Source organism: Microtus oregoni, unplaced genomic scaffold (genome assembly GCF_018167655.1).
Source record: "Microtus oregoni isolate MIOR12 unplaced genomic scaffold, Mior012 000000F_ref0000247, whole genome shotgun sequence".
In the NCBI taxonomy this organism is placed as follows: domain Eukaryota; kingdom Metazoa; phylum Chordata; class Mammalia; order Rodentia; family Cricetidae; genus Microtus; species Microtus oregoni.
Genome location: NW_024543059.1, coordinates 76078086 through 76105873, shown reverse-complemented (window position 1 = coordinate 76105873; position 27788 = coordinate 76078086).

Below are 27788 nucleotides of genomic sequence, written 5' to 3'. Positions count from 1 at the left end.
TATAGTAAGACCTGAATAACTGACATCAACATTTCAAATATGTATATGCTCTTATGAGGAGCATAAACAAGTCTACTGAGCTTAAAGTTCATTGTTTTGTAAGCACATGGATCTAAACTTTGATTCATTCTGTGTGATTTTACTAAACACCCATTTGAGGCCAATACTGTGCTGGGTGCCAATGAGTAACGATTTCGTTCATGTCTCAGCATTTGGAACCAGAAATGTGGTTCACATTGGCTTACGAACTTAAAACTCGACTTAGGTTTGCTAGGGGTCAGACACTTTTCTTAAAACTTAGTTTGGTGAGCAGTTTGGGGCAAGGCACTTTCATTTCTGAGCATTCGTGGCCCCCATATGGCAAAAAGGTCATGTGTTTACCTCAAAGAACGCCTATACATTCAAACAACACACCACACAATCACTATGTCTGCTACATTGACTATGGAACATATCATTGTTTTCATATTATGGTTGAAACTAATAATTTTAGTTTGAAGCAAGCAAATAATCTAATGATTTTTAAATGAACATTTGAAACTTGTGGATGTGTCGTCAAGTGGATATGGGACTCAGTAAAACTTCTGTTTACATTCACATCAACTATACACACCAAAACAAATTTAATAGACTAGGCAATCCTCTCAGAAACCCAGTTACCAGGGTATGTTAAACCTTGCTATGTTTAGCTATGTGTGGAGGGGGAAGGATACAGGTGTGTGTTGTTGGCCAGAATCTGGCAACCTCTATCCTCCTCTACTGGTGTCTGCTCTATTTTTTTGAGACAGAGTCCCTCCCTGAACCTGGAGTTCAGTGATGAGCTTTGTTAGGTGGCCATGTGCTCTGGGGATCTTTCTGCCTCCACCCTTTATCATCAGACACGCTGCTGTGGATTTGAACTCAGGTCTTCTTGCTTGCTTAGTGATCACTTTGCCCACTGAGCCATCTTTGCAGCTACAAAGGCCTTGTTTATTAAAAAGTTTTAGGGCCTGGGGAATACAGTTCAGGAGTGGAGAGTATGTGTAGTGTGTGCCAGCCTCTAGGTTCAGTCTTCAGTATTGCAAAAGCCAAACCAAGCCAAACATAAGAGGCCAAAAAGAACTTCCAGAAATTTCTAACAATGCATACTCTGTGTTCACCTATGATAGTCTGATGTGGGCATACGTGTGTAGTAATCAAATCAGAGCAATCGGCCTTTTTCCTTGAAGTATATTATTTCTTTGTGTCTGGAAAGCCTCAGTTTTCCTCCTGCAGTTCTTTATACATAATGTAATACACAAGGCTTAGTATTGTAAGCATACTAGTCCATCAGTGGGTCTAGGAACCATTGAAGAGGTACTGTCTACAAAATACCACAGGAGCTCTTTAATCAAACATGGCTCCTGCATACTTCTACTAAGATGTGCTCATATTGTTCATATTATCAACATGTATTTCTTTACACGATGGTGCATGCTACAGAACTTTCCCAAGATGGAAAGCAGAGAGTTGGATGGAGCACACAGCAGCAACCCTTTCCTATGGAGACGTCAGACTTTGTCAGTAATTTAATCAGACAATTTCGGTTTATGTTGCTTGTGTGTCCTGGTGTTTACTCTTCTAATAACTACAATTATTCTCAGACTCACGTTACATTTTTCTTCGAGAATTGATGTGCTTAAATTGAAAAAAAAATCCAATTGAATAAGAGCATGTAACGAGAAAAAGTAATCCATCGTTATTAAAAAAGGCAGCTTACCTTTATCTGGGTGTTAAATAGTACAAATCCGCGAGAGCCAGTGAATGTTTTGAAGTCAAAACGAAAGGCATTACCAAGGCTGAAGCGGATTTGTCGCAGTTATACGAATTACTTCAGAAATAGGCTCTTCTATCTAGGAGGGGTGAAGGGAGGTAGGAAGAAATAAAACCAGAGGTAGGGCATTTAATTTTTATACTTCCTCACCTGGGTGAAATATTTCTGCTTTAGACTTTTGTGAAACATTTAAGATGAGTAAAATCCAAATAAATCAACTGCAAGGTTTTCCAAAGAATTTGCATCATCATTGGACGGAAGCTTGGAGTGATGTGTTTGATTGACAGTATAGAGCCCAGCCACAGAATAGCATGTACTTAGCCTAGGAGAAGCCATCAACTGTACTCGCAGCATTCGTGTTTGGCTCAGTGTTGTTGGTACGTTTTTGCAGTATTTATGAACAATGCCACTCTTGTGAGATGACACAGCTCTTCACATCATTTTCAAAGCCTTTTTTTTTTTTCTAGCGAGAGGAACAGAGTCAGAATGTTTTCAGCATGGGCTTTTAAATGAACCGATTAAATGTGCAGGTTTATTGTGATCGTGGTGTCCTTGGGTATATTTGCAAGGAAAATACCAAGCAGTGAGGAATATCGTTTCATTAGGAAACACTATGTTGATATTCCGGCAAGAATGGGAGCATTAGATTGAAAGTGCTAGGATAAATGCAGGCGCCTGAGCCTAATGGCTTTTCACTTATGTCTTAGATACCTCAGTATGGATTTTACCAACCTAGAGTGCTGCAACGCTGTATGTGATATATGCTTACATTAAATCCAAATGCATGTCGTGTATAGCTAGATGCTCACAGAAAGTGACCAACCAAGCGTATTGTGCAGTTTGGGATAAATAGTTGTTTACAAAAAAGAACTTTATGTGAAGTGATCTAGAAAAACAATGCAAAAACAAAAACTCTCAATTTCTTTCCATACATCTTATCCTAAAAGTTAGCCTGGCCTGGTAGTTCATGCCTTTCATTCCAGCACTGGGGAGGCAGAGGCGGGGAGATCTCGATGTCATGGCCAGCCTGGTCAACAGATAGAGTTCCAGGTCAGCCAAGGCTACATGGAGAAATCTTGTCTCAAAAACATTCACAAAAACAAACAGAAAAGCTAGCGTGTAGTAATGTGTTCACGCTGACGAGAAGAGGTTTGGCTCTTCTTGCTCACTCCCTCGTGAATGTTTTCTGGAACCCAGAGTGAAAACCCAAGGTCATTTTGAATATATGGAAGCATAAATATAGCACACACAACACACACACACACAACACAACACACACACACACACACACACTCATGTATATATACAAGCAGCTGAGTCCATTGAAAGTTTCTCAGAGATGTATATCTGTTTAGGGTTGTAGATTCTAGCTTTGCATCTACAGATGTTAGTAGAGAATTTGGAGTAGGGATTGTGGGAGGGAGTGCAGGAATAACAGGATGCAAATACTGTGAAGGAAAAAATTGAAAACTGAGGAGGGAAGAGAGAGGGGGGAATAGAAATACTAAGAATGCTTGAAAAAGCCGTAGTGAATCATTATTTTATGTTTACTTAAAAATATACACAGAACATAGCGGACAATGAGGAATACTGAGAATTCAAGAACAATTGCAGTGGGTTTTTGATCCTACTGCACGTACTGGCTTTGTGGGAGCCTAGGCAGTTTGAATGCTCACCTTACGAGACCTGGATAGAGGTGGGCAGTCCTTGGGCTTCCCACAGGTCAGGGAACCCTGATTGCTCTTCGAGCAGATGAGGGAGGGGGACTTGATCGGGGGAGGGGGAGGGAAATGGGAAGCGGTTGTGGGGACGAGGCAGAAATCCTTAATAAATAAATTTAAAAAATAAAAAATAAAAAAAAGATAAAAAGTACACACACACAAATATATGTGTACACACACAAGTATATGTGTATACACACAAACAAATGAAGGTATGTCACTTGATGATAATGCTTCCCCAGGCACCTGGTGCCAGACATGGGAAACCTCCCTCAGTTATTGGTAAAAGGGGAATCCAGGATGCTACCCAAAACAATATAGGCTATGGATGTTGTCCTTGATTGCCAGAACTTAAAGGTAAGAAGACCCTATTGCTGAAAATACAGGACTTGGAGGAATGGAGCTGGATCTGGTTTAGAAGCCTCCTCCCTGAGCACCAGCTCCCTTAGTATCTGAAGGAGTCATTAGAGTGCCCACAGAGGTCGGGGAGGGGAGCAATCCAAAGTCCTATCCAGCTGAAAATCCTGCAAATCTTAGCAATGACCAGCCTAGCAAGGTATCCCTAAGGGTTCAATAGCAGTCCTGATAACAATGGGGCAATCAACAGCTGCTTAATTGGACGTAAGAACTTAAGGATCACTCAATAGGAGGAAATTCATGTCTGGTACTGCAAACCTAGCCACTTACTAGTGGCTGGTGAGGTCATGGACCCTAGGGGATGACGGACCACTGTCACTAAACCAGGATTACTTTTAACTGTATTCTAGCTAGTTATACCCACATTTGTCTTTGTCATAACCATTATGTAATAACAAGGTCAGAAAGTTAGGAACTTAGACAAATCCAGAAGCATCCCTTCAACGGACATCATTATACACACACTCTCTGGCCTGTAAATCGTTTTAATCGTTGTCACTTGATGAATTTTAGTGGGGGAGGAGACAAAGGAAAAGTCATAGATTTTAAATATAAGCTGTTAAAAAATAAAGTTCTTTAAACTGCAGAATGTCTTTCTAGCCTTCAAGAGTTATAAGAGTGAGGACGTGGGTGAAGCTTTTGACTCAATACACAGTAAGCTCATAGTAAACTCTACAATGAAAAGATGTGACTCCATAAATCCTACTTATGCTTGTGGGTTCTTAATAATTTGAATAAAGTTTTGACATTTGAGTTCATATGTAGCTTTGATCAACTTTCTGACGCTCCATTATAGATCGCACAAAGTGGATTTCCATATTATGAGCATAGGTGCTCTTGGCCCTACACGCTGCAGAGAGACATAATTTTCAGAGTGACTTACCCTCCTCCTTTTCATTTGATTGTTTCAGAGTTTCTTCCCAGGACAGCAGATATTGACTGAGTTATAAACACTTCCCTGGTAGACCTAAGTCAACTTCTCATTCCCATACTAACGCCTTTTCCACTTCACATGGATGACTTTCCCCAAACACTTACTATTCAGAAGCACATCTCACCTGTTACTGATAAAGTACATCAGATTCGAAGGCTGAGAAGTGGTTAGTTCACCTTTATGGAGCAGAGATTAGTAGGAGAGGCACGTAGCAAATTAAGACCACTCCCCAGAATTTAATTTTATGTTTAAAATGATGTCATTACAGTCATCTTTGCATCATGGGCTCTTGTTCCTGCTTGAGAAAATCTGTTAGGCCAACCTGAAATCTTGGCTACTTCTGAGAATTCCCCATGATGCTCTACTTTCTCAAAACACATTTTTTCTTTCTTTACAACCCTAAAGGCTTGTTTCTGGACCAAACTCATGCCTACTTTTTTTTTCTTTTAGAAATATTTCTTTTTTCTTCATCTAGAAGTCTCTGAGATCTTCATATTTCTTCTGGGCCTGCTGAGCATGTGCAAACATGGCTTTATCAAAACTGTCAAGAGACAAAAATGTAATTGAGCAAAAATAAATTAATAACAAGGCCAACAGAGAGAAACTGGGCATAGAGTAAATGTCAATTTGGGATTATATTATTCAGGATCAACTTTCAAGCAACTGTAAGCTGAATTTGAACTAAAAAAATAGATTTATAGACTCGTATAATGAAACACAGCAAGAATGGCTATAGATCCTGACGTCACTGAGCCCAGAGAATCGTGGTCATCACTGCGTCTTCTGTGTTCCAAGTCTCTGCATGCCTTTCTTGTTGGCTCCATTTCTAGGCAGTCTGTTGTTTTTATAGTAGAAATTTAAAATGCGATGTTTGAAATTAGAGTGCGAGGTATGAATGTAGTGGCAGTTGGGGCATCAGAAGACAGGGCCAAAAAGGGTCCAAAGAAAACACAAGATGTGGAAAATGGGGAAAGCAGCCTACACGATGTGGCACACGGTGAAATTAAGGACCTTACGTGTAATTTGAATGACAGAAAGAGTGGGAAGAAATCAGGAATGAACTTGTTGAGGGAGATGACCGCTGTGTGCATTATAATTGAAGGCAATAAAATCAAGAAAAAGAAAAAGAAAAAGAGATCTAGGCAAATTTTAAGAACAGATACATTAAAAAAACCCCACATCCATGTGGAAATGTATGAAGTAACAGTTGTAGATATATCATTATGACCCTGCCTCTATAATAATAATGATGATGATGATGATGATGATAATGATAGTAATAATAATAAGGACAAAGGAAACCTTTGAAGATTTGGGGGAGATCGTAACTGTAAAAAGGTAACTTTTTGCCTTATAAGGACACGTAAAGTAGGCAAAAAACCTGTGACAGATAAGAAAATAAGTGTCTGTCTAGATGCTATACCCTGAGAAAATACCCTCTTGAAACCAAGAATGCTATAAAGAGCAGAAAAACTTGACTTATCATAAGAGACATTAACTGAAATAACTCTTAAGGGGAATTCCAAAGGAATAGGGAATGATCTTAGAAAAGATAAGAGAATTATAAAAAGAAATGTAGTAGATTAGAAAATGTTGCTAGCAATTACAGAATAAGAGCTTTAAGAATTTTAATTATTTGTGGACTATTTGTAGACTTAAAATTAGAAACTTCTTAAGGGAGGCGGTGGTGCATGCTTTTAATCCCAGCACTCAAGAGGCAGAGGCAGGCAGATCTCTGTGAGTTCGAGACCAGCCTGGTCTACAAGAGCTAGTTCCAGGATAGTCTCCAAAGCTACAGAAAAACCTTGTCTCAAAAAACAAAACAAAACAAAAAAAATCTTGGAAGAGTGGGCAAGTGAAAATATGAACTGTCAATGGCAACAACAGAGGGCTGTGGATATAGCACCTAGCATGCACAGGGCCTCAAGTTCCATCCTAGCACCAGAAACAATTATTATAGCCAGGTGGGATGGTAATCCTAGTCCTTGGGACACAGAGGCAACTGAATCTCTATGAGTTCAAGGCCAAAGCTCCCTCCTCCTTCTCCTCCTCTTCCTCCTCCTCCTCCTTCTTCTTTTCTTCTTTCCTTTTATTCTTATTCCTCCTCCTCTTTCTTTCAAATTTAGTTTTTTGAGAAAGAGTTTCTCTGCATAACAGCCCTAGCTGTCCTGGAAGTAGCCCTGTAGACTAGTCTTGCTTTGAGCTCACCAAGATCTGTCTGTCTCTGTCTCCCAAGAGCCGGGATTAAAAGTGTGTACCTCCGTTGCAGGGCTGCAAACTCCATTCTTGTTGAGTTCTGATCCTTCATTCAGACTGGAGAGGTGACTGCCCCATCCTTTCATAACTACAGTTCTAGGGTATTCTACACCATCTGGTCTCTAGAAGGTTCTAGACATGCATATGGTACATATGCATGCAGGCAACACACTCAAACACATAAAATAATTTTCAAAAATATAAGTAATGAAAATGCTATTATGAGAGATGTTAAAAAGCTCAAAAGGAAATTAAAGAGTGATATGAAGCAAATTTATATTAATAATTTTGGTAATTTGAATAAAATGTTAACTTCTAAAAGAAAAATTTGGAGATGGAAAAATAAAATTCAAAATAATTCATCTTAAACCTTTACCTATGATATAGGATGCTACATCGCTGTACTTATCATTTATTAATTTTTCATATTTCATAGCCTTTTTCTAACCTTAGCATTTGTTTCCCTTTTATTTTTTATTATTTAAAATTTTATTTACTTCTTTGTATATGTGTGTGTTCTGCCTGTCTGTGTACATGTCTGTGTACCACTTGCATGCAGTGTCCACAGAGGCCAGAAGAGGGCGTTAGATCTCCTGGAACTGGAGTTACAGACCACAGTGCTCTTAACTGCTGAGCTATTTCTCTGTCCTTCTAGTCTGCTAATTCTTCCTATTTACCCCACTGCAACGTTTTCTTTCTTTTGTTATTTTACTTCTTTCTTTAGATTTCTTCCAGCCTCCACATCTTTCCTGAGTAATTTTGGCCACCATTAATCTTTTCAAACCACCATTTTAACTCTTGAGCAAATTTTGAGCTTCATACCAAACCTTCCATGTTTTTTACCCACTTTTTCCTTTCTGTTAGTACAGAGGTTCTGAGAGTGTGACCCTAGAATCCGCAGCATTGGCACTGTCTTGCAATCTGTTCAAGCAGCTTCTCCCTGTCCATCACAGGTTTAAGTGAAACAGATTTTTTAAGACGTATTTTAAGATGAATAAGATCTTCCAAAATTTGCAGGTCTGCTGTATTTGAAGAAACATTGCCCTGCAGGTAGGAAAAATATACCTTTAAGCTTTCCCCAAATGACCTGGGTGGACACTGCTGTGCTTTCCTGGTGCCCATATGCACTTTTTATTTATCACATTGAATTACTAACACACATGCTTGCTAACAGAATGCTTATGATTCACTGCTTGCTAACACACATGCTTATAACACACGTGATTGCTAGCACATATGCTTGTTAACACAATGCTTACTAATAAACATGCTTTCATGTCTGTATTTTACCTTCACAATGATATTATAAGCCATAGGAAACATTTACTCCAACATAGACACATGACATGCTCTGAATTTACAAAATCCACCATAATATTCAGGCATACATTTTTACTAATGTTGCTCTAACCTATCACCATATTTAAAGAACACCCGTTTCTCTCTCCATTTTCATGTGAATTAGAAGTCTTGGGCTCTCCTGCTCAGAGTCTCCGAAGGTCCATCTTTCAGTATGCGTGGGGCTGTGTTCCTCATTGGAAGCGTAGGAAAGGAATCCTTCCACTTCCTGTAGGCTGTTGGGCAGATTCAGGTCCTTATGGCTGCAGGACTGCCTTTCCTATATCCTTATTGGTTAATTGGGAAATAGTTTTTGCTCCTAAACAAGCCCACATTCTTCATGCACTCTATAGTACTCTCTAACAATAGTCGCCCAAGGGCACACTTCTTACTTTAAAGATATTGATCCTAATTATATTTTCAAAGATCCCTTTAACCATGCAGGTTATTATATAAGGTCAGAGTCCAGGAATTAAGGGATGGTGTCTTTGGCATCCACATCCTGCTTAGAGCATCAGACAGTTGATACACGGCCATATGCAAAAATATTCAATTGAAAATGAAAAATTCTGTACTGCCTTTTTTAACTCAAGTCTAGTAAAAAACCAAGAAAGAAAATGACAGCACAATAGTTTTGTATTTGCAGTCAAAATACCCACCTGTGTAGGCAGAGTTGAGTGGGATTGCTCAAAGAACACAAAAGCAAATCTCCAAGCCTTTCTCAGGTGTGGTTTTCGTAGAATACACCTACACACTTCAGCTCATAGAAACCGGTGCTGGTCTCAGTCCAATAGCATTTTCTGGGTGATGGTTTTTTGTTTTTGAGACTCTTGTGTCCCTACTTTGGATTTATTGAGCTACCTTTAAGACAGGCCACCATAAACTTGCCAAATTTGGTGATATTCTGTTTAAACATCTCACATATAGGGTAATAGAAGGCAGATTAAAGCTTTATCTACATAGTGTAGAGAGTAATACTTAGTAGGCCAGCTGTAGAGTGACAGTCATGCTTTGAAAAACTCTGACATCTTTGAAACAAACCCAAGGAATTATTATCATCAATAATAAGTACCCCGTATTGTTGTTGGAAGCAATGCCTTTTTATTTCTGTCTATAAATAAGAAGGGATAAGATGGACTATCGGATATCTGTTTAACAGGGCTTAATTATTTGTTATGGGACTTTATGGTCTATTTAATAAAATTAATGAGATTCTGATTACTTGAGCCTGCCACTCTCCCCAGCTGGAAACTCTCTTTGATAAGGAGTAAAGCAAGATTGTCAGTTTCCTTATGAGAATTACAGGGTTTGAGGATTAGTCAACTGAGAATTGGTGAGGTCCTCCTCTAATTAATGTCTTCCCACCAATGTTTGCCCTAATCTCCCCTTTTATTACATTTATTACAGTGCTTCAGCGGGATGTCTGTGTGGCAGGGAAGATCTATTAAATAAAGTTACTGTTCAGTTAGTGAAATCGCAATAAAGAGCTAATTCTGTGTTTGCCGCTTTGTTAATTCCCTTTAATTTAAAAAGCCAACTTGAGGCAGAGCACATACTTCACATGGAGTGAAGAATTGGACAGGAATGAGGCAAACTACACCCAATCTTGGCTTTGTAACCTTGGGCAGGTCATTGAGATGGTTGAGACAGGATCGTCTTTAAAACCATATTGTCGAAACTAAATAATTTCAGAAGTGAAATGAAAAACTCATTTGTTTAATACATTTTAAGTTTCTCCTTATTTCCCACTTTGAGTTTTGTTCCTTCTTCTACTTGTGGATGCTGTGTGTATTTTGTATGTGTGGGTATGTGTGCATATGCAGAGGCCCGAAGAGGGCGTCTGTGTCTTCCTCTCTTGCTTGATACCCTATTTGTGGAGACAAAGTGAAGCTGTAGTTTGCTGATAGGACTAGACTGGCTGGCTGCCCCGCCCCTGATGTCTCTACTTTCCAAAGCTGAAGTGGCAGGCACACTTTCACGTGAGCGTTGCATAACAAGCTGCTAACAGCACTCTTAGCCATTGAGCTAAACTAGTATCTTCCTATCCCAGAGTCTTGCTATTCTTTCTTACCCAGTTTTCTTGTGCTGTAGTCTATACCATTCATTGTTCAAAAATCTTTCACATGTAGTTTGAATTTCCAGGCTTTCTACATGTTTCCTTATCTTTTATCTTTGTTTTCTCTAATTTGCTACAAAATCTCTTGCCCCGCATTCCACATGGGAGTCATTTTACTTGCTATAATTAGATATATTTGTGTCTTATCCTGGGCTTTACTTGTGCTATGGTAATTGCCTGATACCCTAACTTTCTCAATCCTCCCCCCGAAACACACAAACACATACTTTTCTCCCCACCAATGGACTTTGAGCTTGTTATTCAAGATCTACTCTAAAGGCGTCTCCATTTTACTGGTGTCTACAGCTAACTCCAATCAGAATCACTCTGCTTCCCCCTAAGATTCTGCAGGGCTGACGTGGATGCAGCTCGATCACAACCATTCAACATGGGTGTTTCTTGGGCATGCAGGACCTCTGTGCTGAAGAACGTTCTTGTCTTATGGATGAGACAGATGTTAATGCGATTATACAAACGCGGATAAGGAGATGAAAGAAGAAATCCCACTTTGTCTTATTCACCGCAGCTCAGGCCCTGCAAATGGATCAGGAACTTCCAAAAATTAAGTTTTTGTGAAACTTTGACCTTACTAATTCGGTTTTATGCAAACACGATTTGAACAGGTGCCTGAAGTTTTGGATTTGGGTTATAATTTAAATTGGTCTCCAAGATCGTGCTAGGTTAAAGAATAGTTGGATGCTTTCCTCCACTTGCTATTATTTTCAGAGGCCAGTAAGCAAGGAGTGAGATAATGCTAAGTGCCAGAATAAACATCTAATATCTAATTTTGAGTCTCAAAGTTTTGAGGAGTATATTTTTATCAAGGGAAAATTTCTTTCCTTGATGTCTGATGGCCAGTTTGCATCCTATCGTCTTTTTTAACCAAAATATAATTTGAAAATTGAGAATTTTTGTCATCTTTGTACAATACTTTAAATCTGATATTAAAACAAGGGTGCTCCAGGTTTGGTAGAGAGAATTTAAATGGGCTGGGTTAGGTATTATTATTTAGTTCAAGGAAGGGAAAGTGAACCAACACGCTTGTGACCGTGTGTAACTCAGGCTGCTCTTCACTGATCAAAGGAACAGAGATTTTTCAAAGATGTTTGCTTTTTTATGATAGTTTTTTTATTTCTTTATTAATTCAGAGCGGGCTTGCTATGTGATGCTTTTTAAAGGATACAGGGAGACTAAAAGTGTATCTCCATCAATAACAGGAAAGAAGCAGAAAGCACCCTGGTCCTGAGTCTTGAATCGGTCCAAGGGCCAGGAAAGGAAAAGTAGCTAGAAAGTTTAGCATGACAGGAAGAGCAGATGTAGCAACACCATCAGACCAAACAAGAAGGCGACGTAAAAGAAGAAAGCGAAAGAGAAGACTAGCTCTTGGCCCCATTCACTTGATACTTTATTTGTAATATGCACACATCGTACAACCAAGAGGGAATAATATACACTTTCTACAGCCAATGATTTGTGAAATATTGAAATTATAATTTTGCCGTCAGTAGGTTAATGTAATATGGACATTCAGCATCTCAATCTTGCTGAGGTAAAGCTACACAAATCAAGAAAATGAAATGAATTTTGGATAAGTATTGTTTTGGGTTTAGTTTAAGTTTTTTTTATTTAATGAGGGCATAATATAGACGCATTAAAACAATGTATTAAGAAAAAGTTGCCTATCATTAGTGCTTGGCTCAGTAGTTTCTATTCACTTGCAAGAAATGTAACCTGTAATCTTTAAAAAGCCGTGTGTGCTTCCAGGGTTTCGTGTGCGCTTCCCGCCGCTTGTGGTGATAAATGGCTGTGGGAAAACGTCTTATGCGGACAAATGCCAACCAGAGGCATGGGACTATGAAGGAGAGGAGGGGAAAGAAGCGAGAAGAAGCAGGAGCCATCAGGAGGCAGGCAGGGTCAGATCTACAGTCTGCTATCGTCCACCGTGAAGAAACTTCTAGATGTCTGCTTCTCAGACAGCATAGAAAAAGTATCTTATGTCCAGTTTCTTATTTGAGGGAACAAAGTACAAATTCAGGTAAATTTCAAGGTGAACTAACAAAATAAAAAAATCTAGTTTCAGTACCATACCATGCTATATTTGCAAATTACAAAAATTCTATTAAGTCTTTGAATGCATGCTAATATTTAGTTAGGTAACATAATATTTTCATTGACAGAAATGATAATTATGAATAATTTTGTAAATATCCAAGTACCAAGGCGACAATGAAGTAGTGTTCTCTTGTCTCCATTATCCTTAGTTCAAGCTTCTTTAAGCTAAATGCCAATAACACTCTTGATTGAATCATGTGCCTTGATTTAAAACAATTAATAAAAGAAAGATTTTCAATTTAGAAAAGCTTTCTCATACAATTACCCTTTCTTGTCTTGTCTTGAAAATAGGGAAACTGGGCTGTGTAAAGTGTCCTGACTTTTTAGGTGAAGGAACTATCTTTTGGAAATAGATGCCCAAAAGGCATTTTGTTTGGTGTTATTTCTCCAATTTCCTATTTTGCAGAGTGGCCAAAGTTGAAGAATCTGGTATTTAATATCTATAAGCATTTTTGAAAGCCACATTGCTTTGTTGCAACCAGGCAACTGTTTCGAAGTAACACGGATTTATTAGCGGCTATTTTCACAAAGATTCTGTTTAATAACGTTGGTGTAGCCGCTGTAATTTATTTGATTAATAATATTTGATCTGAACCCAAATGATGACTTCTCACATCTATGGCAGAACTAATGAACCGTGAAAGAAGAACCGTTCAGATGGTCACCAATAACCACTGCTTAGTTAAACCTTTAAATAAACTGGAGCATAGAATGTGTCCCTTTGAAGTCATAAATAATGTATATTTTTCTTTTGACTTTTAATAAGCCAGTAGGGTTCATCTCCCAGTCTCCAAACACATATATTTTATTATGGGCCTCTGCAGTTTACTTTAATTAGTGTGTCTGAGTGCTTTGGGAGACTTAGCCCCACTGAAAACAAACAGAGTCTTACCATCTATAAAACATTAGCTCCCTTTGGTTTCTCCTGACACAGCGGGGGAGGCTTCGCAAGAAACACATGGTGTAAGTAAACACTCATAATTGCATTAGCATTCTCTGGTGGATTGGTAATTCAAGCTCTGCTCCCTGATATCGTAGGAGCAGTTAGAACAGGTTTACCCATCTTGTGGTCGGCTGGGGATTTCGTCGAATTCCATGTGAGCAGAACTTAAGTAAGTGACAGATCTCTGGGAAGCTGTGTTTGCAGGAGGGAGGTTTGCTGTGAACTAGAAGCACGGGAGCGCTAGTATTAGCTTGCTTCTTCCCAGCATAGCTTTGAGATTTTCTGCATCAGTTTGGCGTTCCTTCCCCATGTTCTTTAACACTGAGTTGATTTCGATCAATTCGCTGGATGCGTTCACTCTGTTTATTATAACTGCACAGCCCTTAACAGCTGGTTGATAAACATTTTAGGTTGCAGTCATTGACTCCAGATGATTATGCTCAACAACCAAAGAGGCAGGCTGATTGCTGGTGGAATTAAAGCATTCTTTAAAAAAATATTTAGCAGTTGAAGTTCCAGGTTTTTAGTAGCTCCTTCGTACATGCAAGTCTAGTGTAGGATGTTGCTCTATGTCTTCCAGTTTACTAGTCTGCCATTGGCTTAGAATCATTCCTGATGAATATATGTAGATGACCAGCAGGAATGCAAAATATTGCCTACTAGAAGACATGTGATTGTCTTAGATACAATATTGAGCTACATCATTTATCGCAAGTCATTTGTGTGTTTGAATGTCTGGACCAGTGGAAAACTGCTCAGTTTATTTGTTTTTGTATACTTTCCCAGTTTTTGTGTTCTTTTTTTTTTTTGCTTTTTCGAGACAGGGTTTCTCTGTGGCTTTGGAGCCTACCCTGGAACTAGCTTTGTAGACCAGGCTGGTCTCGAACTCACAGAGATCCGCCTGCCTCTGCCTCCCAAGTGCTGGGATTAAAGGCGTGCGCCACCATCGCCCGGCCAGTTTTTGTGTTCTTAACTAGTTAAGATTTACTTTGCTTTTGAATCTTTTTGTTTCATGCCTTTGGTTTATTTTGCCAATCATTGTTGAAAACAGGCAAACTCCCTTCACGTGTTAGATCATCTCTTTGACACTTCTGTTAGAATTCACCAAATCACCTTTGTGATTGACGTGATTAGCTACCTAACACATGTAAGCAAATCTAAAATAGCCCTTCCATCAAATCATAATTCAAGAAATATGATCTTAACAATCTCTCGTGAAGGCATATGTTTAATTGACTTATATGTTTATTTATTAGAAGAAATTGAGTTTATATCTTGGAATAATTAAATGTTAAAATTGTTAACAATTTGCAAGTGTTTCATTTCTACAAGGCCATCAAGAACATGAAGTATATCTTACTAATATATATTAAGAGCATATGTATAAAATATTACTTTAATTAATATTAAGAAGTCATTAAGAATCTATATACACATATACTATATATGTAGTATATACTATATATATATGTATAAATCTTTGAATTTCAGTGTATATATTGTATTTAAAGGAGGCCTCAACAAGGACCAGCTCCTTCTGAAGTGAGTAACCCCTCATGGCCAGTGGTTACCATTTTGGACAATAAGATTATCCTTTTTCATACCCATGTAAGAACTGAATGGCTAATGGATAACTATGGTGCAAATTGTAAAATAACCCATGTAATCCCCATTCCTACTCTGTAGACCCTTTCTTAGCATCGGGCTTTAGGGGACTGACATTTCCTGTATCTTCTGTAAAATTTTACCTTTTTTTTTTTTTTTACTTCACTGTCTTAGATTTTGATGTCATTTCACCGATCTTTCTCATGTTCTCTTGTGAGGATTGTTTGAGTGCTATGCATAATACAGAATTCAAATTTCACATGGATGTCTGGGACGGCAAGCGGTGATGTTCTTTGTGTGAGACTGATCCAGAAATCAATGAAAAAGAGTTATGCGGAAGAGTTAACTTTCAAGTAGAGAAAGGAAATGAATTTGTTTCTGCTTGGGAGCTGCGGTTTAAGGGCCTGCCCTGCCTGTGCAGGGAATCTTGTCAAGGAAAAACGTTAAGGCTTTGCTGCTGGAAATATCGGTTCAATAGACAGCAGAGAAGAATAGCTTTCATTTTCTTCTCCATGTCTCAACTCTTAGAAGAAGTTAATGAACTCTCTATGTATAACATATTTTAAAAACATGTTCCACACACTCTCTGTAGCTCTGCAGGTTTTTGTAATTCTGTTTAAGAAAAATTCCTTCAACGTGCCGTGTTCTGTTTAGGGGAAAAGAGCTAAGCTTGAGTCTTAACTGGTAGTCGACAATTAGGCAAGTGAAAGTCACCTTGAAAGTTTCCCACCCATAACCTGCTGTACCAGAGAGATACGCCTATCTGGTTGTCGCTATCTGATTTCAACCTACTCTGTGTGGATTGAATGTACAGACTACGCATAGATACATATGTAAACTGTCAAAGCAAAACAAATCTGATGATATAGCTGAAAACGAAGAGACTGCTGGGATATGCTTTAAAACATGTTAGTAAATTCATAGGTTGACTCAAAGGACTGTATTATTTAATCTGTATTATTTATTAATCTGTATTATTTAATCTGCAGAGCTGGTGTTAATTCAAATGGATCCTTTCATTTATTAGATTTTTTTTTGTTGCTGGCAACAATTCCCAAAGGCTATAAATACTGTCTTGTTTTTATGAGAACACCCAAGCTTTTAAAATATTATTTTAAAATTGTTTATATATGTAAATTCGATGGTATACTTAAAATTATTGTGTGTGGCTTAGCCTGTATGACATGTAAATATATTTTATATATATTACACAGACTACAAATAAAGTATTATTGTTAAAGTGAAAATACAGCTTATATTTAACTTGTAAACTAGTCCACATATATTTTTATGTCAGTCATGTGTTTTGAGGATTTTTTTAAACATAAAATCTGATATGGAATTCACTGCTTATATATATAATACATTTTTAAATATGTGATTAAGAAACCCTAGCATTCCATATTGCCTTCTTGAAATGTTTTTGAATTAATGGTGGAAAAAGTAATCTGATGTATATTCTAAGAAGACCCAGTTTCTTAGAATGAAAAAGCCTGATAATATAAACAATGCCTTAGAACAAGATGACTTTTCTTAAATGCCTAAACTATTGGGTCATATAGTAAGATTACTTAAAGTGAAATTCTGAGGCATAAGTAACAGTATACTTTGAAGAGCTAGTTTTCAAGAGTAATTCCATTTGTAGAACAACCAGTGTTTTTCTACAACTTATATGAGCTTCATATGTATGTATTAGAAATATTTCAATATCATGGAGAAGATCATCTGTCTAAACTTTCGAGATTTGCATCTGATAACTAAATGGACAATGTGAAATGGTTCTTTGAGTGATATCCATAAACTCTTTCTCAGTGATTTCTTTCTTTCTTTTTTTTTTTTTGGTGTTTTTATTTTGCTTTTATTGAGTCTTTGTTTGCAACTTGTTCAAAAATGGTTAACTTCTATAATGCCTGAAATAATGATTATCAGCCAAAAAAATCATTATGTTGTGTATTTGAGTATTATTATTCTGAAGCTCAGTGATTTCTTTAGCATTGGAAGCCACGTCTGCTCAGTGCTTGCCTCCCGTCAAGGCTTGAGCTACCTTGGTGATAAGCACGCCCACTGGCTTAAGGAAGGTGCCTGAAAGACTCGAACGTTTGGTGAGAAATCAAAAATATGCTATAATCCTGTGTTCATTTTCATATCACAAAAGGTACTCCAGAACGATTGGCATTCACAAAAGAAAAAGGCAAGCACAATTAAAAGCCAGGCTCCTAATCCCCTCTGCCTGGGTTTAGAACGCGAGCCAAAAGAAATAGTGTTTTAACAGGTACATGCACCCTCAGGGGGAAGCACACCCGACCACCTAGCTGGTGAGAAGAAAAGATAATAGGATTGAGTTGTATCAGTGGCCAACAAATTGTACTGCAACAGCTGGTGGCCGCCAAGAGGCCATAGAATCAGTGGGTGGCCAAAAACTCCAGTTTTTGATGACATTGGCTGGGTAAGTGATATGGCCAATCAAATGCTGTCTTTCTAAACAGCTTCTGCCTGAGCAGTGGCGGACATTCATGTCAGGGTGTGAGAAGACCTCAGAGTTGGGGCCTGACATGCGCAGAGAGCCGTTTCCAAATGACTGACGGGCAGCCGGATCTGCTAACCACTAATTAGCCTAATTGACACCAAATGGAAGGAGTGACTCAGCTTTTGCGAGGGCACAGCCTAATGGCGGTGTTGTACCTCGGCGCTGAATGAAAAATGGTTATTAACTGCACCCCGTATAAGAGAAATTGCTGCATTCTATCAGTGCTGGGGGAAGTTTACGATTAAAGCTTGCATTAATCTGTCAGCTTGCCCCTCCCTGCTATCACTGGCAATGTTGGGTTGACGGATTTAATCTCTGCTTCTGCCACAATGGGGATTTGGCAGACAGGCTGAATCACAAGCCCCGGGGTTTGTGGAGTGAACCAGGGCCACCAAAGTCAACCTGCAGCTGAAGAGAAAAATCAGGAGGAAACTCAGCGGTGAGCAGTACTGCGAAAGTGTTCGCTAAAGCAGACGCTAACTCACCTTAGTGTTACACTCCGAACGCGGAAAGTCGTATTAACAATCGGTAGCATTTTGTTTTCTATTCAAGCTATTGGTTTTCAATAGGGCAAATGTTGAGTGAAATGTCTTCTAAGAAAACAAACAAAACAGAAAGAGAGTCCCGAAAGTTTGTGTGCTGGAGTCAATTAACTACAATTTATGACTAAGCACAGGAAAAGTCAACTAACTTTAGCTGGAGTTAACTTCTTATACTGAAAAGACCAATTTCTGCAAATAACAGGAAGTGGACAATAACAGGCATAGCTCCTGCTCTCCAGAAGGGCTATAGTTTTCTCCTTCCCTATAAACTGCCGGATTCGACTACTTATTCATAAAGATTGCGTCTTTCTTATGTAGGTATAGAGCAGGAAGCTGGGGAGAACTTGGACTGGTCACTTGGGTATTTAGCTAAATAGAAAAGGCAAGAGTAGCTAGCTGGTGAGTTGCCTTCGCTTGTACTATTTTGAAATCTTTTAATTCTGAAAGAAGTCACCTGGCCTTCAAAAGGCATCAGTAATAATAATAATAATAATAATAATAATAATAATAATAATAATAATAAACAGGCTAAGACCTTTAAAACTGATTGGAGAAGCCGGGTGGTGATGGCACACGTCTTTAATCCCAGCACTTGGGAGTCAGAGGCAGGCGGATCTCTGTGAGTTCTAGGTTAGCCTGGTCTACAGAGTGAGTTCCAGGATAGGCTCCAAAGCTACATAGATAAACCCTGTCTTGAAAAACAAATGAAAACAAACAAATAATCAGAAAATGGATTGGAGAAAGTTCATTGAGAAAAAAGGAAGATGGTGGTGATTGTGTTATAGCAACTATAACCACAAGTCATGGAGCTTTAACTTGGTATGGAAGGATAAATAACCAAGTTTTATTTTCTGGTCCCTAACATGACCCATAATTGGATATAAATATAGGCAGGGTCCATGCTGGCCATGAGATGTGTTTTAAGTGAGCATTTTCCATTCAATTAGACATAAACATACATTTATATTCTGGAACAGCAAGAGTTTGCTCTTCCACCATCCATTCGTTCATCTGGTGAGCATCCCTGCTGCATAGATCCCTAAACCAGAGCATAGCTTAGTCAACCAGACAGCAATTTATAGCTTCAAGAAGGATATTTCCTATGAGAATTATGGAAAACATTAAGAGCTTAGGGGTTTGGAAAACAGAAGGAAGAACCTTGGGAGCCGTGCATGCTTTTAAGGAAATGAAGTCAGTGAGTTGTCACTTCCTAAGCTTCACTGATCAGGACATTTGAAAATGCTAGCTTGGTTGCTTCCTGGTTTTCTAGTTGGAGCAAGGCTGTGGAGATTATATCAAAGGTAACACGTATTATCTATTATTAATAGAAAAACTGCGGAAGACATATTAGGTGAACAGAAAATTAAGTAGTGGTATTTGCTGCGCAGTTCTGAGCCAGGCACATTTATTAACGGCCACTTTTCAACAGGGTTTTTGCCTGCAGATATGTCTGTGCACCATGGGCATTCCTGATGCCCACAGATGCCAGGAGAGGGCACTGAAAGCCCTGGACTGAGTTATTAGATGGTTGTGAGCTGATGTGTGGGTTCTGGGAATCCAATCTCGGGCTTCTGGGAGGGCAGTGCTCTTAACTGCTGCCCCATCTCTCCAGGCCCCACTGAATATCCTTTTTCATTTGCTCTATTGGACTGTTGACACCTAGAGGCTAACGGCCAGGGTATTGGACTTGAAAGTTTGGAGGCACAACGACAGTACAAAGAGCAAATATTTTGGGGAATTTTAGAAATATGTATTTTCTTTTAACAATTTAGCAAGCTAATTCTTTCCCTGCTAAATTGAGAAATCACCTGGTCATGTCTTTTTATATTAACGACTTTCATGTCGGTACATATTAAAATAGCCGGGTATAAGGATGGGCATTTTCTCCTGGTAAGGAGTTGTGGAGAGGGAGGTGAATCTTCACTGAGTTATTCAGCAAACATGTATCTACCTCTTCGCTGAGACCTAGCTGTGCACTGACCATGTGGACCAACTTGTGAATCTAGAAGTCAAGATAGAAGGCGCTGATCATTGCACTGTTTGTTGAAGCTGTGCTTTCAGGAATAATTACAGCTTCTTGGCTTTCCTTTTGACTTTATCTTTGTGGTAGGAAATAAGCTCCTACTGCTTTTTCTGGTATGAAAAACATTCACGGAGGTGCTTTTATTTCCAGGTTTTCCATTTCCCCCACAGGTAACAAGAATATCAGATATGCAATATGGCAACAGGACAAGAGTATTTAATATCTTGAGCCAGATTAAGAGGCACAAGACCAAAAGCATAGTTAGGAATTGACCTCAGCTTACTAGAGGGGAGAAGGATGCAATGGGCAATAGGTAAGTATTTCCAGGTCCCCATTAACCATTGGGGTGTGTGGAGGGAGACAAGTTTGGGTGTCTCTAACTTCCATCTGTGTTTTTAAGGTCTCCGTGAAGGGAGATGCTGGCAGCGACTTGCGGATGATCTCAGGATGAGGGTGTTTACTTCCCCTCCTATGTCTGAAGACGCTGTGTCTGAAGGCTTTGTGTGGAGACCTTCAAATGGGCCAGGACAGACATACGTTCTCCAAAGGAAACCGGTAGATGACACAGGACCAGAGCTACGCTGCTCCCTGCTCTGGAGAAATGGGTGTGAACCACTTCCCAGCACACCACTGGCTGCGAGAGATTTAGTATCTCCGTGAATCACCTGATCCAGGCAACCACACTATGACGGTTTCAGTCCTTAGCACTCGGTGGCTCAGAGGCTGAAAATCCAGCCTAAACCATTTAGTCGCTGGGAAGCTCGGGCACTGCAGTTGCAGGGTGATGACCCAGTCACAAGGAACATGGCAATTGTAGATCTGCGTCACTCTCCAGTCGTTAGCCTGAGGAGAGCAAAACCGCGCGCAGCTCGGAACTTGCGGTGTTAAACAATGCATCTCATTGTGTGGGCCAGGCCCAGCAGTCAAACATCTCTTAAAGTGAGGTGCAGTTGACAAAAGGGGAAACAGTTTCTCAGAATGACGGAAGCAAAGGACAGCAAAAGTGTGCTAGAATTTACAATGGCCCCTCTTGGAACAAATTGCCAGGAAGGATAGTTCCGTCAATCTCCCTGAGAATGTTTCTCTGTGTATGGATCTGAGTCTTTGCTGGCTGCCATTGACATCCCAGGCTAACGTGGCTCTACTTCTGGGACTATTCTCCAAGTTGTCCGACTCAGTGACCTTCACGCTCTGACGACAACTATATTTACTTGGACATTATGCTAATTTCATTTTTCATGAACATTATACAACCCTTGGCTTTTATATACTTTGGGCTGTAGGTACCAAATGTTTATTGACTTTTAACCAAAGATATTTAACCTTTCTGTTTGTTGTGGCCGTTTTATAACTTCTTGATTAAGTTTAAGGAGAGTGGAAAGTTAGAATGACTACGTATTTAATTGCGGGACATTTTATAATTCTATATAATGTAAAAATTGAAAACAGTAAAAAATTATATGATCCTGAGGAAAGGGCATAAGGGAAAAGTGAAGTCTTTCTTCATTTTCTAATGGACACACTTGTATTGTCTGAATTTATTATAATAAATGTAAATACTAATTGAGAACCACTCCAGTTCCAATTTTGCCTGCTCCTCTCCCACCTGCTCCAGAAACAGAATGAAAGAGACAGAGAACACAACATGTCACATTTTCTATTTTCTTCTATCTTTCAAAATAAAAATGCAAACAAAAGAAAAATCTAGCCAAAATAGCTTTATTTATTGAAATTCTAGAGAATTGCAGAAATATTTTTCCCATCAATATATAAAAAATTCTAAACATTCAAGTTTCAGTTGAAAAAAAAATTGAGAGCAGATTGAGTAGCACAAGTTTCAACCCTTCTAGACTTACGCACCTTTTAACGAGATGAAAGTAGCATTTTAAAGTCTCCGCGGTCAGAAAAGCAGTTTGAGGTGTGCGGTTACCATACCGCCTCAGCTTTTTGGCTGGAGAGCTATTTCAGATCTCTTTGTGGTATGTTTGGCAATACACTTAAAAGATTATTCCTTAAGCTGCTAATAATCTGGCTCCAGGCAATTTTCTGTCTGTCTGTCCAGTCGCCTATTCTTCCTTTGGTTTTCAAAAAAAAACCCCAAATGAACAACGCGAAACACAACAACAACAACAAAAGGAAGACAAGGTAATCCTCTTCTGTGTTCTCCCCTCCCCACCCCCCGAGTTTCAGACAGTTCTGAAGTTACTAGAAGGCTAATGTACTCCAGGTCTGCGTCACTACTCTTTCCGGGGCCTCCAGGGACAGGACAGGAGGTGGGAGGTACTGGAGAGTGGAGTCCTTGCAGAAGCTCCATGGCTTCCTCTGTGTTTTTAATCTGTCTGTTTCAGGGCACTAATTTAGATTAGTGAAGACAAATCTCTTTTGAGTTTTAAGTTTGGTTTTCTGTAGGTTCCCTTTAGGAAATGTGGCTCTAACGAGCTGGGCTACAGACAAAACTAATGTGGAGCGTTCTAAGGTAGAGGTAGCTAACACGGAATAAAAGCCTGCAAGCTTCATTGTTGCTGAAGGTCATTTACCCAGCATCCCTATTCCTGAGGAAACAGATTTTACACATACACACACACACACACACACAAAACTCAAGTCAGTTTCAAACAGTCCTACCTCATTTTCTTATCACTACTAATGGCAAACAATACCTATACACAGTTAAAGCTCAAAAGCTTTATTCCCAGATGAATGAATATACTGACCTACATGTGTAACCCTGTACTGCTTTGAGAGAGAGAGAAATGGACCAACTTCTCCAGCATTGATTCTAAGAGGTAAATTGCTTCTTCAGGTTCAACCCAGCTCTGTGTACATTCATCCTTTCTATTATGCCTCACGTTTTCTTGGGTATATAAAACAGAAATTTTTTTTCTTTTTTTATTATTTAATTAAAAATTTCCACCTCCTCCCATTTCCCTCCTGCTCCCCCATCCCCCTTCCCTTCCTTCTCTAGTCCAAAGAGCAGTCAGGATTCCCTGCCCTGTGGGAAGTCCAAGGTCCTCCCCCCTCCATCCAGGACTAGGAAGGTGAGCATCCAAACAGACTAGGCTCCCACAAAGTCATTACATACAGTAGGATCAAAACCCAGTGCCATTGTCCTTGGCTTCTCAGTCAGCCCTCCTTGTCAGCCACATTCAGGGAGTCCGGTTTGATCGCATGCTCTGTCATCCAGCTAGCCTTGGTGAGCTCCCACTAGATCAGCCCCAACATCTCAGTGGGTGGGCGCACCCCTCGCGGTCCTAACTTCCTTGCTCATGTTCTCCCTCCTTCTGCTCCTCATTTGGACCTTAGGAGCTCAGTCCAGTAAAAAAGAAATTTATTTCTCACAGTTCTGGAGGTTGAAAACCAGGTAGTGGCAGATTCAGTTCCCAGTGAGAACATTCTGACTTATAGATGATTGTCTTCGTGCTGCACGAGAAGGGAGGAAAACCTCATGACATCATCAAAGCACCCCATTACACTGAGGGCCAGAGCTTGAACATCTGAGTGAATCTGGGGGACACGCTAACATGGGTATGACAGACCACTTGCCCAGAAGTGAGAAAAGGTCTTAATCACCCATAGTGCTCTTCTGCTCTACATCCTTGCATGAAAACAAGCGTTATTGAGCGTCTCTTCATATACCAATTTAGTCTGTTTCTTCCTCTGGGGCATCCTTCCCTCACAATCCTTGGGTACCCTTCGGATAGATACTACAACTCAAGACTCAGAAATCACTAGCACATTGCGATTCCCAAGCTGCAGTGGTTAATATAGGGGATAGAAATTCACCCAGACAATCTGAATCTAGGGAAGCAAGGAGACTTGGGCTAGGGCTGTGAAGGGATACCCCTCCTCTCCATTCCCACTCCTTACCTAAACTAAGCTGATGGCAGGATACAGCTTCTGCAACTGGTCATCATTTCCACACATCTTGTGTTGAAAGTCAATTCTTGATGACGGTGTCTGCTCAAGAAACTGCCGACTTAATACATCAACATGGGAATGTCCTACACATGCCCTAAGATGGAGAGTGTGCTCCTGACCACTCTTCTTCTAGGCCTAAGCAGCTGACTGCCCTGCTGTATTAGGTCAAGCCTCACGTCATATTCTGGTTTCCCTCGCATGGCCTGTTATGCTACTTCAGACCATGATGTCATGGTCTTGCCCGTGAGACTGCCATCTCACACTAAAGTTATAGTGAAGTCTCTCCTTGCAAAATGCAAATAAGACTATGTCCACTTTTTTGCTCAACACCCACTGGTGAGCTCTATACTGACAACCACTTCCTGTTCCTTCAGCCTGCTAAGCTGTCTCTCTGGATGTTTGCTCCAACTACGATTTTATGTCTAGCTCTTTCCTTTACCAGATAATATGAAGCTTTCTTTGCTCCTTTATGCCTCTACGAAATGGCACTTTATCGAAGAGTCTTAATTTATCTGATTTAGAGCAGTAAGTCCTGTTCCTCCCTCTCTGGGAGTATTTGATCATTCCTCCATGATTTGCTTTTTTTTTATTTCACAAGCATCTGATGTGTGAGGGGTCTAAGCCATTTGTTTCTTTCCCATTTATCTTCCTTAGGTAAAACATAAGCAACACAAGGACAAGGCTGTGGCTCATGTGCTTCCAGTGTATACCTGATTCCATCACAAAGGTTTAAACGTTATCAATGGGTGAATCCATTGATAAATTCGTAGCTGAATGGACCATTAAGTGGGGGAGCCTGATTGAAAAAGTGGACCACTGGGGATATTTTTGAAGGACGTCCTGTCCTCTGAAACTCTCTCCCCTTTTTCTTGACTTCCTATTGGCAATGAGGTGATTGCCCCCTCTACAACAGACTCCTTACCATGATGCTCTGAATTCAGGCAAACACACAGCATGCAGGTAGATAGTTGACCATGGATTCAAACCTCTGCTATTAGGAGCCAAATAAATGTTCTTTCTTCATATTGTTTCTCTCAGATATTGTGAGTATGCATGTATGTGTGGGGCTCATATAAGCATGCGAACGTGTGTCTGCAAGTGTGTATGTGTGTTTCTGTGTGTGTGTGTGTGTGTGTGTGTGTGTGTGCAGGTTAGAGAAGGTTCTTGGGTACCTTACTTCCTTAAGACAGAGTCTCCCACTGAGCTGGAAGCTCTTGGTGAACAACAAAACACAGGAAAAGTATTCTCTCACAGGGCTGGGGTTGTAACTCAGTAAGTCATGTTTGCCTTAATTGTTTGAGGCCCTAGGCTCAATTTGTAGTATTGACAATAGTAACAATGATCAAATGAAATAACAACCAAAATAACTCTGTGAAAAGGATATTAACTTCAATTTAATTATATGTTTCGAGCTGGATATAGTGGTGCATTCCTGAAATACCAGCTAATTAAGATACTGAAGCAAGAGATGTGAGTTTGAGGCCACACTAATTATTACACCAGGATTCTCTCTCAAAACCAACCAACCAACTATAGTCAACTAACCAACCAGTCAACCAACCAACCAATCAACTAAGCATATACGTGTGTCCATGGAGACCAGAGGCATATTATCCTCTGGAACTAGAGTTAAAGGCTGTTGTGGGCTCTCTGCCATGGGAGCTGAGAACTGAACTTGGGTCCCCGACAACAACACTAAGGACTCCTAACTGCTGAGCCATCTTCTTAGCCCCATACAGAAAAATTTAAAGGTCAATACATTTCAAAGATAACACGATTATTTTTGTGGAGAACCTTTAAGACATAATCTATATTTATAGCATGTAAGGTCTGATAATATATAGAACATTATTCCATTCTTCCCAGTCAATAGGAGTAAGGTTGATGATGCAGGTAGAACAAGTCATTTATATTCTTAATTAAATCCATATCTAATTATAAGAATAAAACTATTGTAAAATATTTAAATAATTTTTACTTAGTTTGACTAATATATTTTCAGGATAGAATGTAGAACACTCGTATTTTCGAATGTTAATTTAAATGACTGGGTATACATAAGTGGAATATGAAGCTTACAAAAATAATTGCAAGTTAATTTAAAATATCTTGAGGATTTCATACCTTTGGCAAAAAAAGATAGAACTGAATAAATTGTTATGATTCACAAGACTTACAAAGGACTTAAGATTTTTCAACTCAGAAATTGTACTGGTACAGATTTTACTGAATTGTATTCTAGAGAGTAACTGCCAAAATGGTATATATTTTTCTAACAATAACCTTCAGTTATTGTTATCAGTGTATTGAAGGAAGCTTCATGAAATAAGCATCAAGGTACAAGATAACAGAGACTTCTGCATTACAATGCTTGATTGCTTCCCCCAGTCAACCAACCAACCAATCAACTAAGCATATACGTGTGTCCATGGAGACCAGAGGCATATTATCCTCTGGAACTAGAGTTAAAGGCTGTTGTGGGCTCTCTGCCATGGGAGCTGAGAACTGAACTTGGGTCCCCGACAACAACACTCCAGGGAGCCAAGAATCTGGGGACCATCATTGGTACAGTTTCCTATCTGGCATTTCTGGTGCCCTCACAAAATGGGTGTTCTGCTTCTCTGAGCTGTGCTCATAGGTCCCTGGGTTCCCTATGAGGAATCCCTCATAAGAATGCTGTTCTGAAACAACCCAGTTATTTTGCTTGGTACCACATTACTCTCTAATTTACTTACTTTGCTTTTACTTATGTAAACGAATAGATGGCATCTAATATTTCCTCCACATTTTAATATTTGATTGTATGTAACCAGTGTTTCCACTTGTATGTCCTTTTCCTAGAGTAGTCAATTCACCTTCAATTATTATTTCAAAATAATAAAATAGTTGGTTATTTTAAAAGATCTCATCCTAGAAAACACAAATTTCTCCCCTTTTGTTCCTTTATATTACTTCCTCCAAATGTCAATCATAAAATTCAAATTTGATTCGATGACTCCATTGCTAATTGAGAGACAATTGTAAATAACTGCATGTAAAGACTTGCCCTCATTTTAGTTTAAAGGTCAGTAATTTCTAATCTATTTATCTTTCTTGGGTATAAGTGTACCTTCATAGTAGTTGAATGAGGTGAAAACACAGGGTAACACTGAAATAATTGTATAAAACCATAGGCTAGTAACTGATAATTTTGGAATTCATCTGAAACGACGAGCTATGTATGGCACTGCCTCCTTTGGCAAGAGCCTTTAACTTGCTTACCTACCCTGAGAACACTGGGATGTACTCAGTGGAGAAAATGGATAGGAGAGACAAGAGAAAATAAGACATGTGAGCCATCCTAGAAATATTTGTTTTCAATAACTGGTTCTTTGTGCAGGATAAGAGATGAGAAACACTAACATCATGTCCTGTAGTTTAAGCTTTTACTTATTAATTTTGTAGGTAGAACCTGACAGGACCAAACATTTTTTTTTTTAACAAAATTGGTTTTGTTGTTTAAGAAAAAAATAGATTTCAAAAGCCAGAGATTTTGCTTGATTGG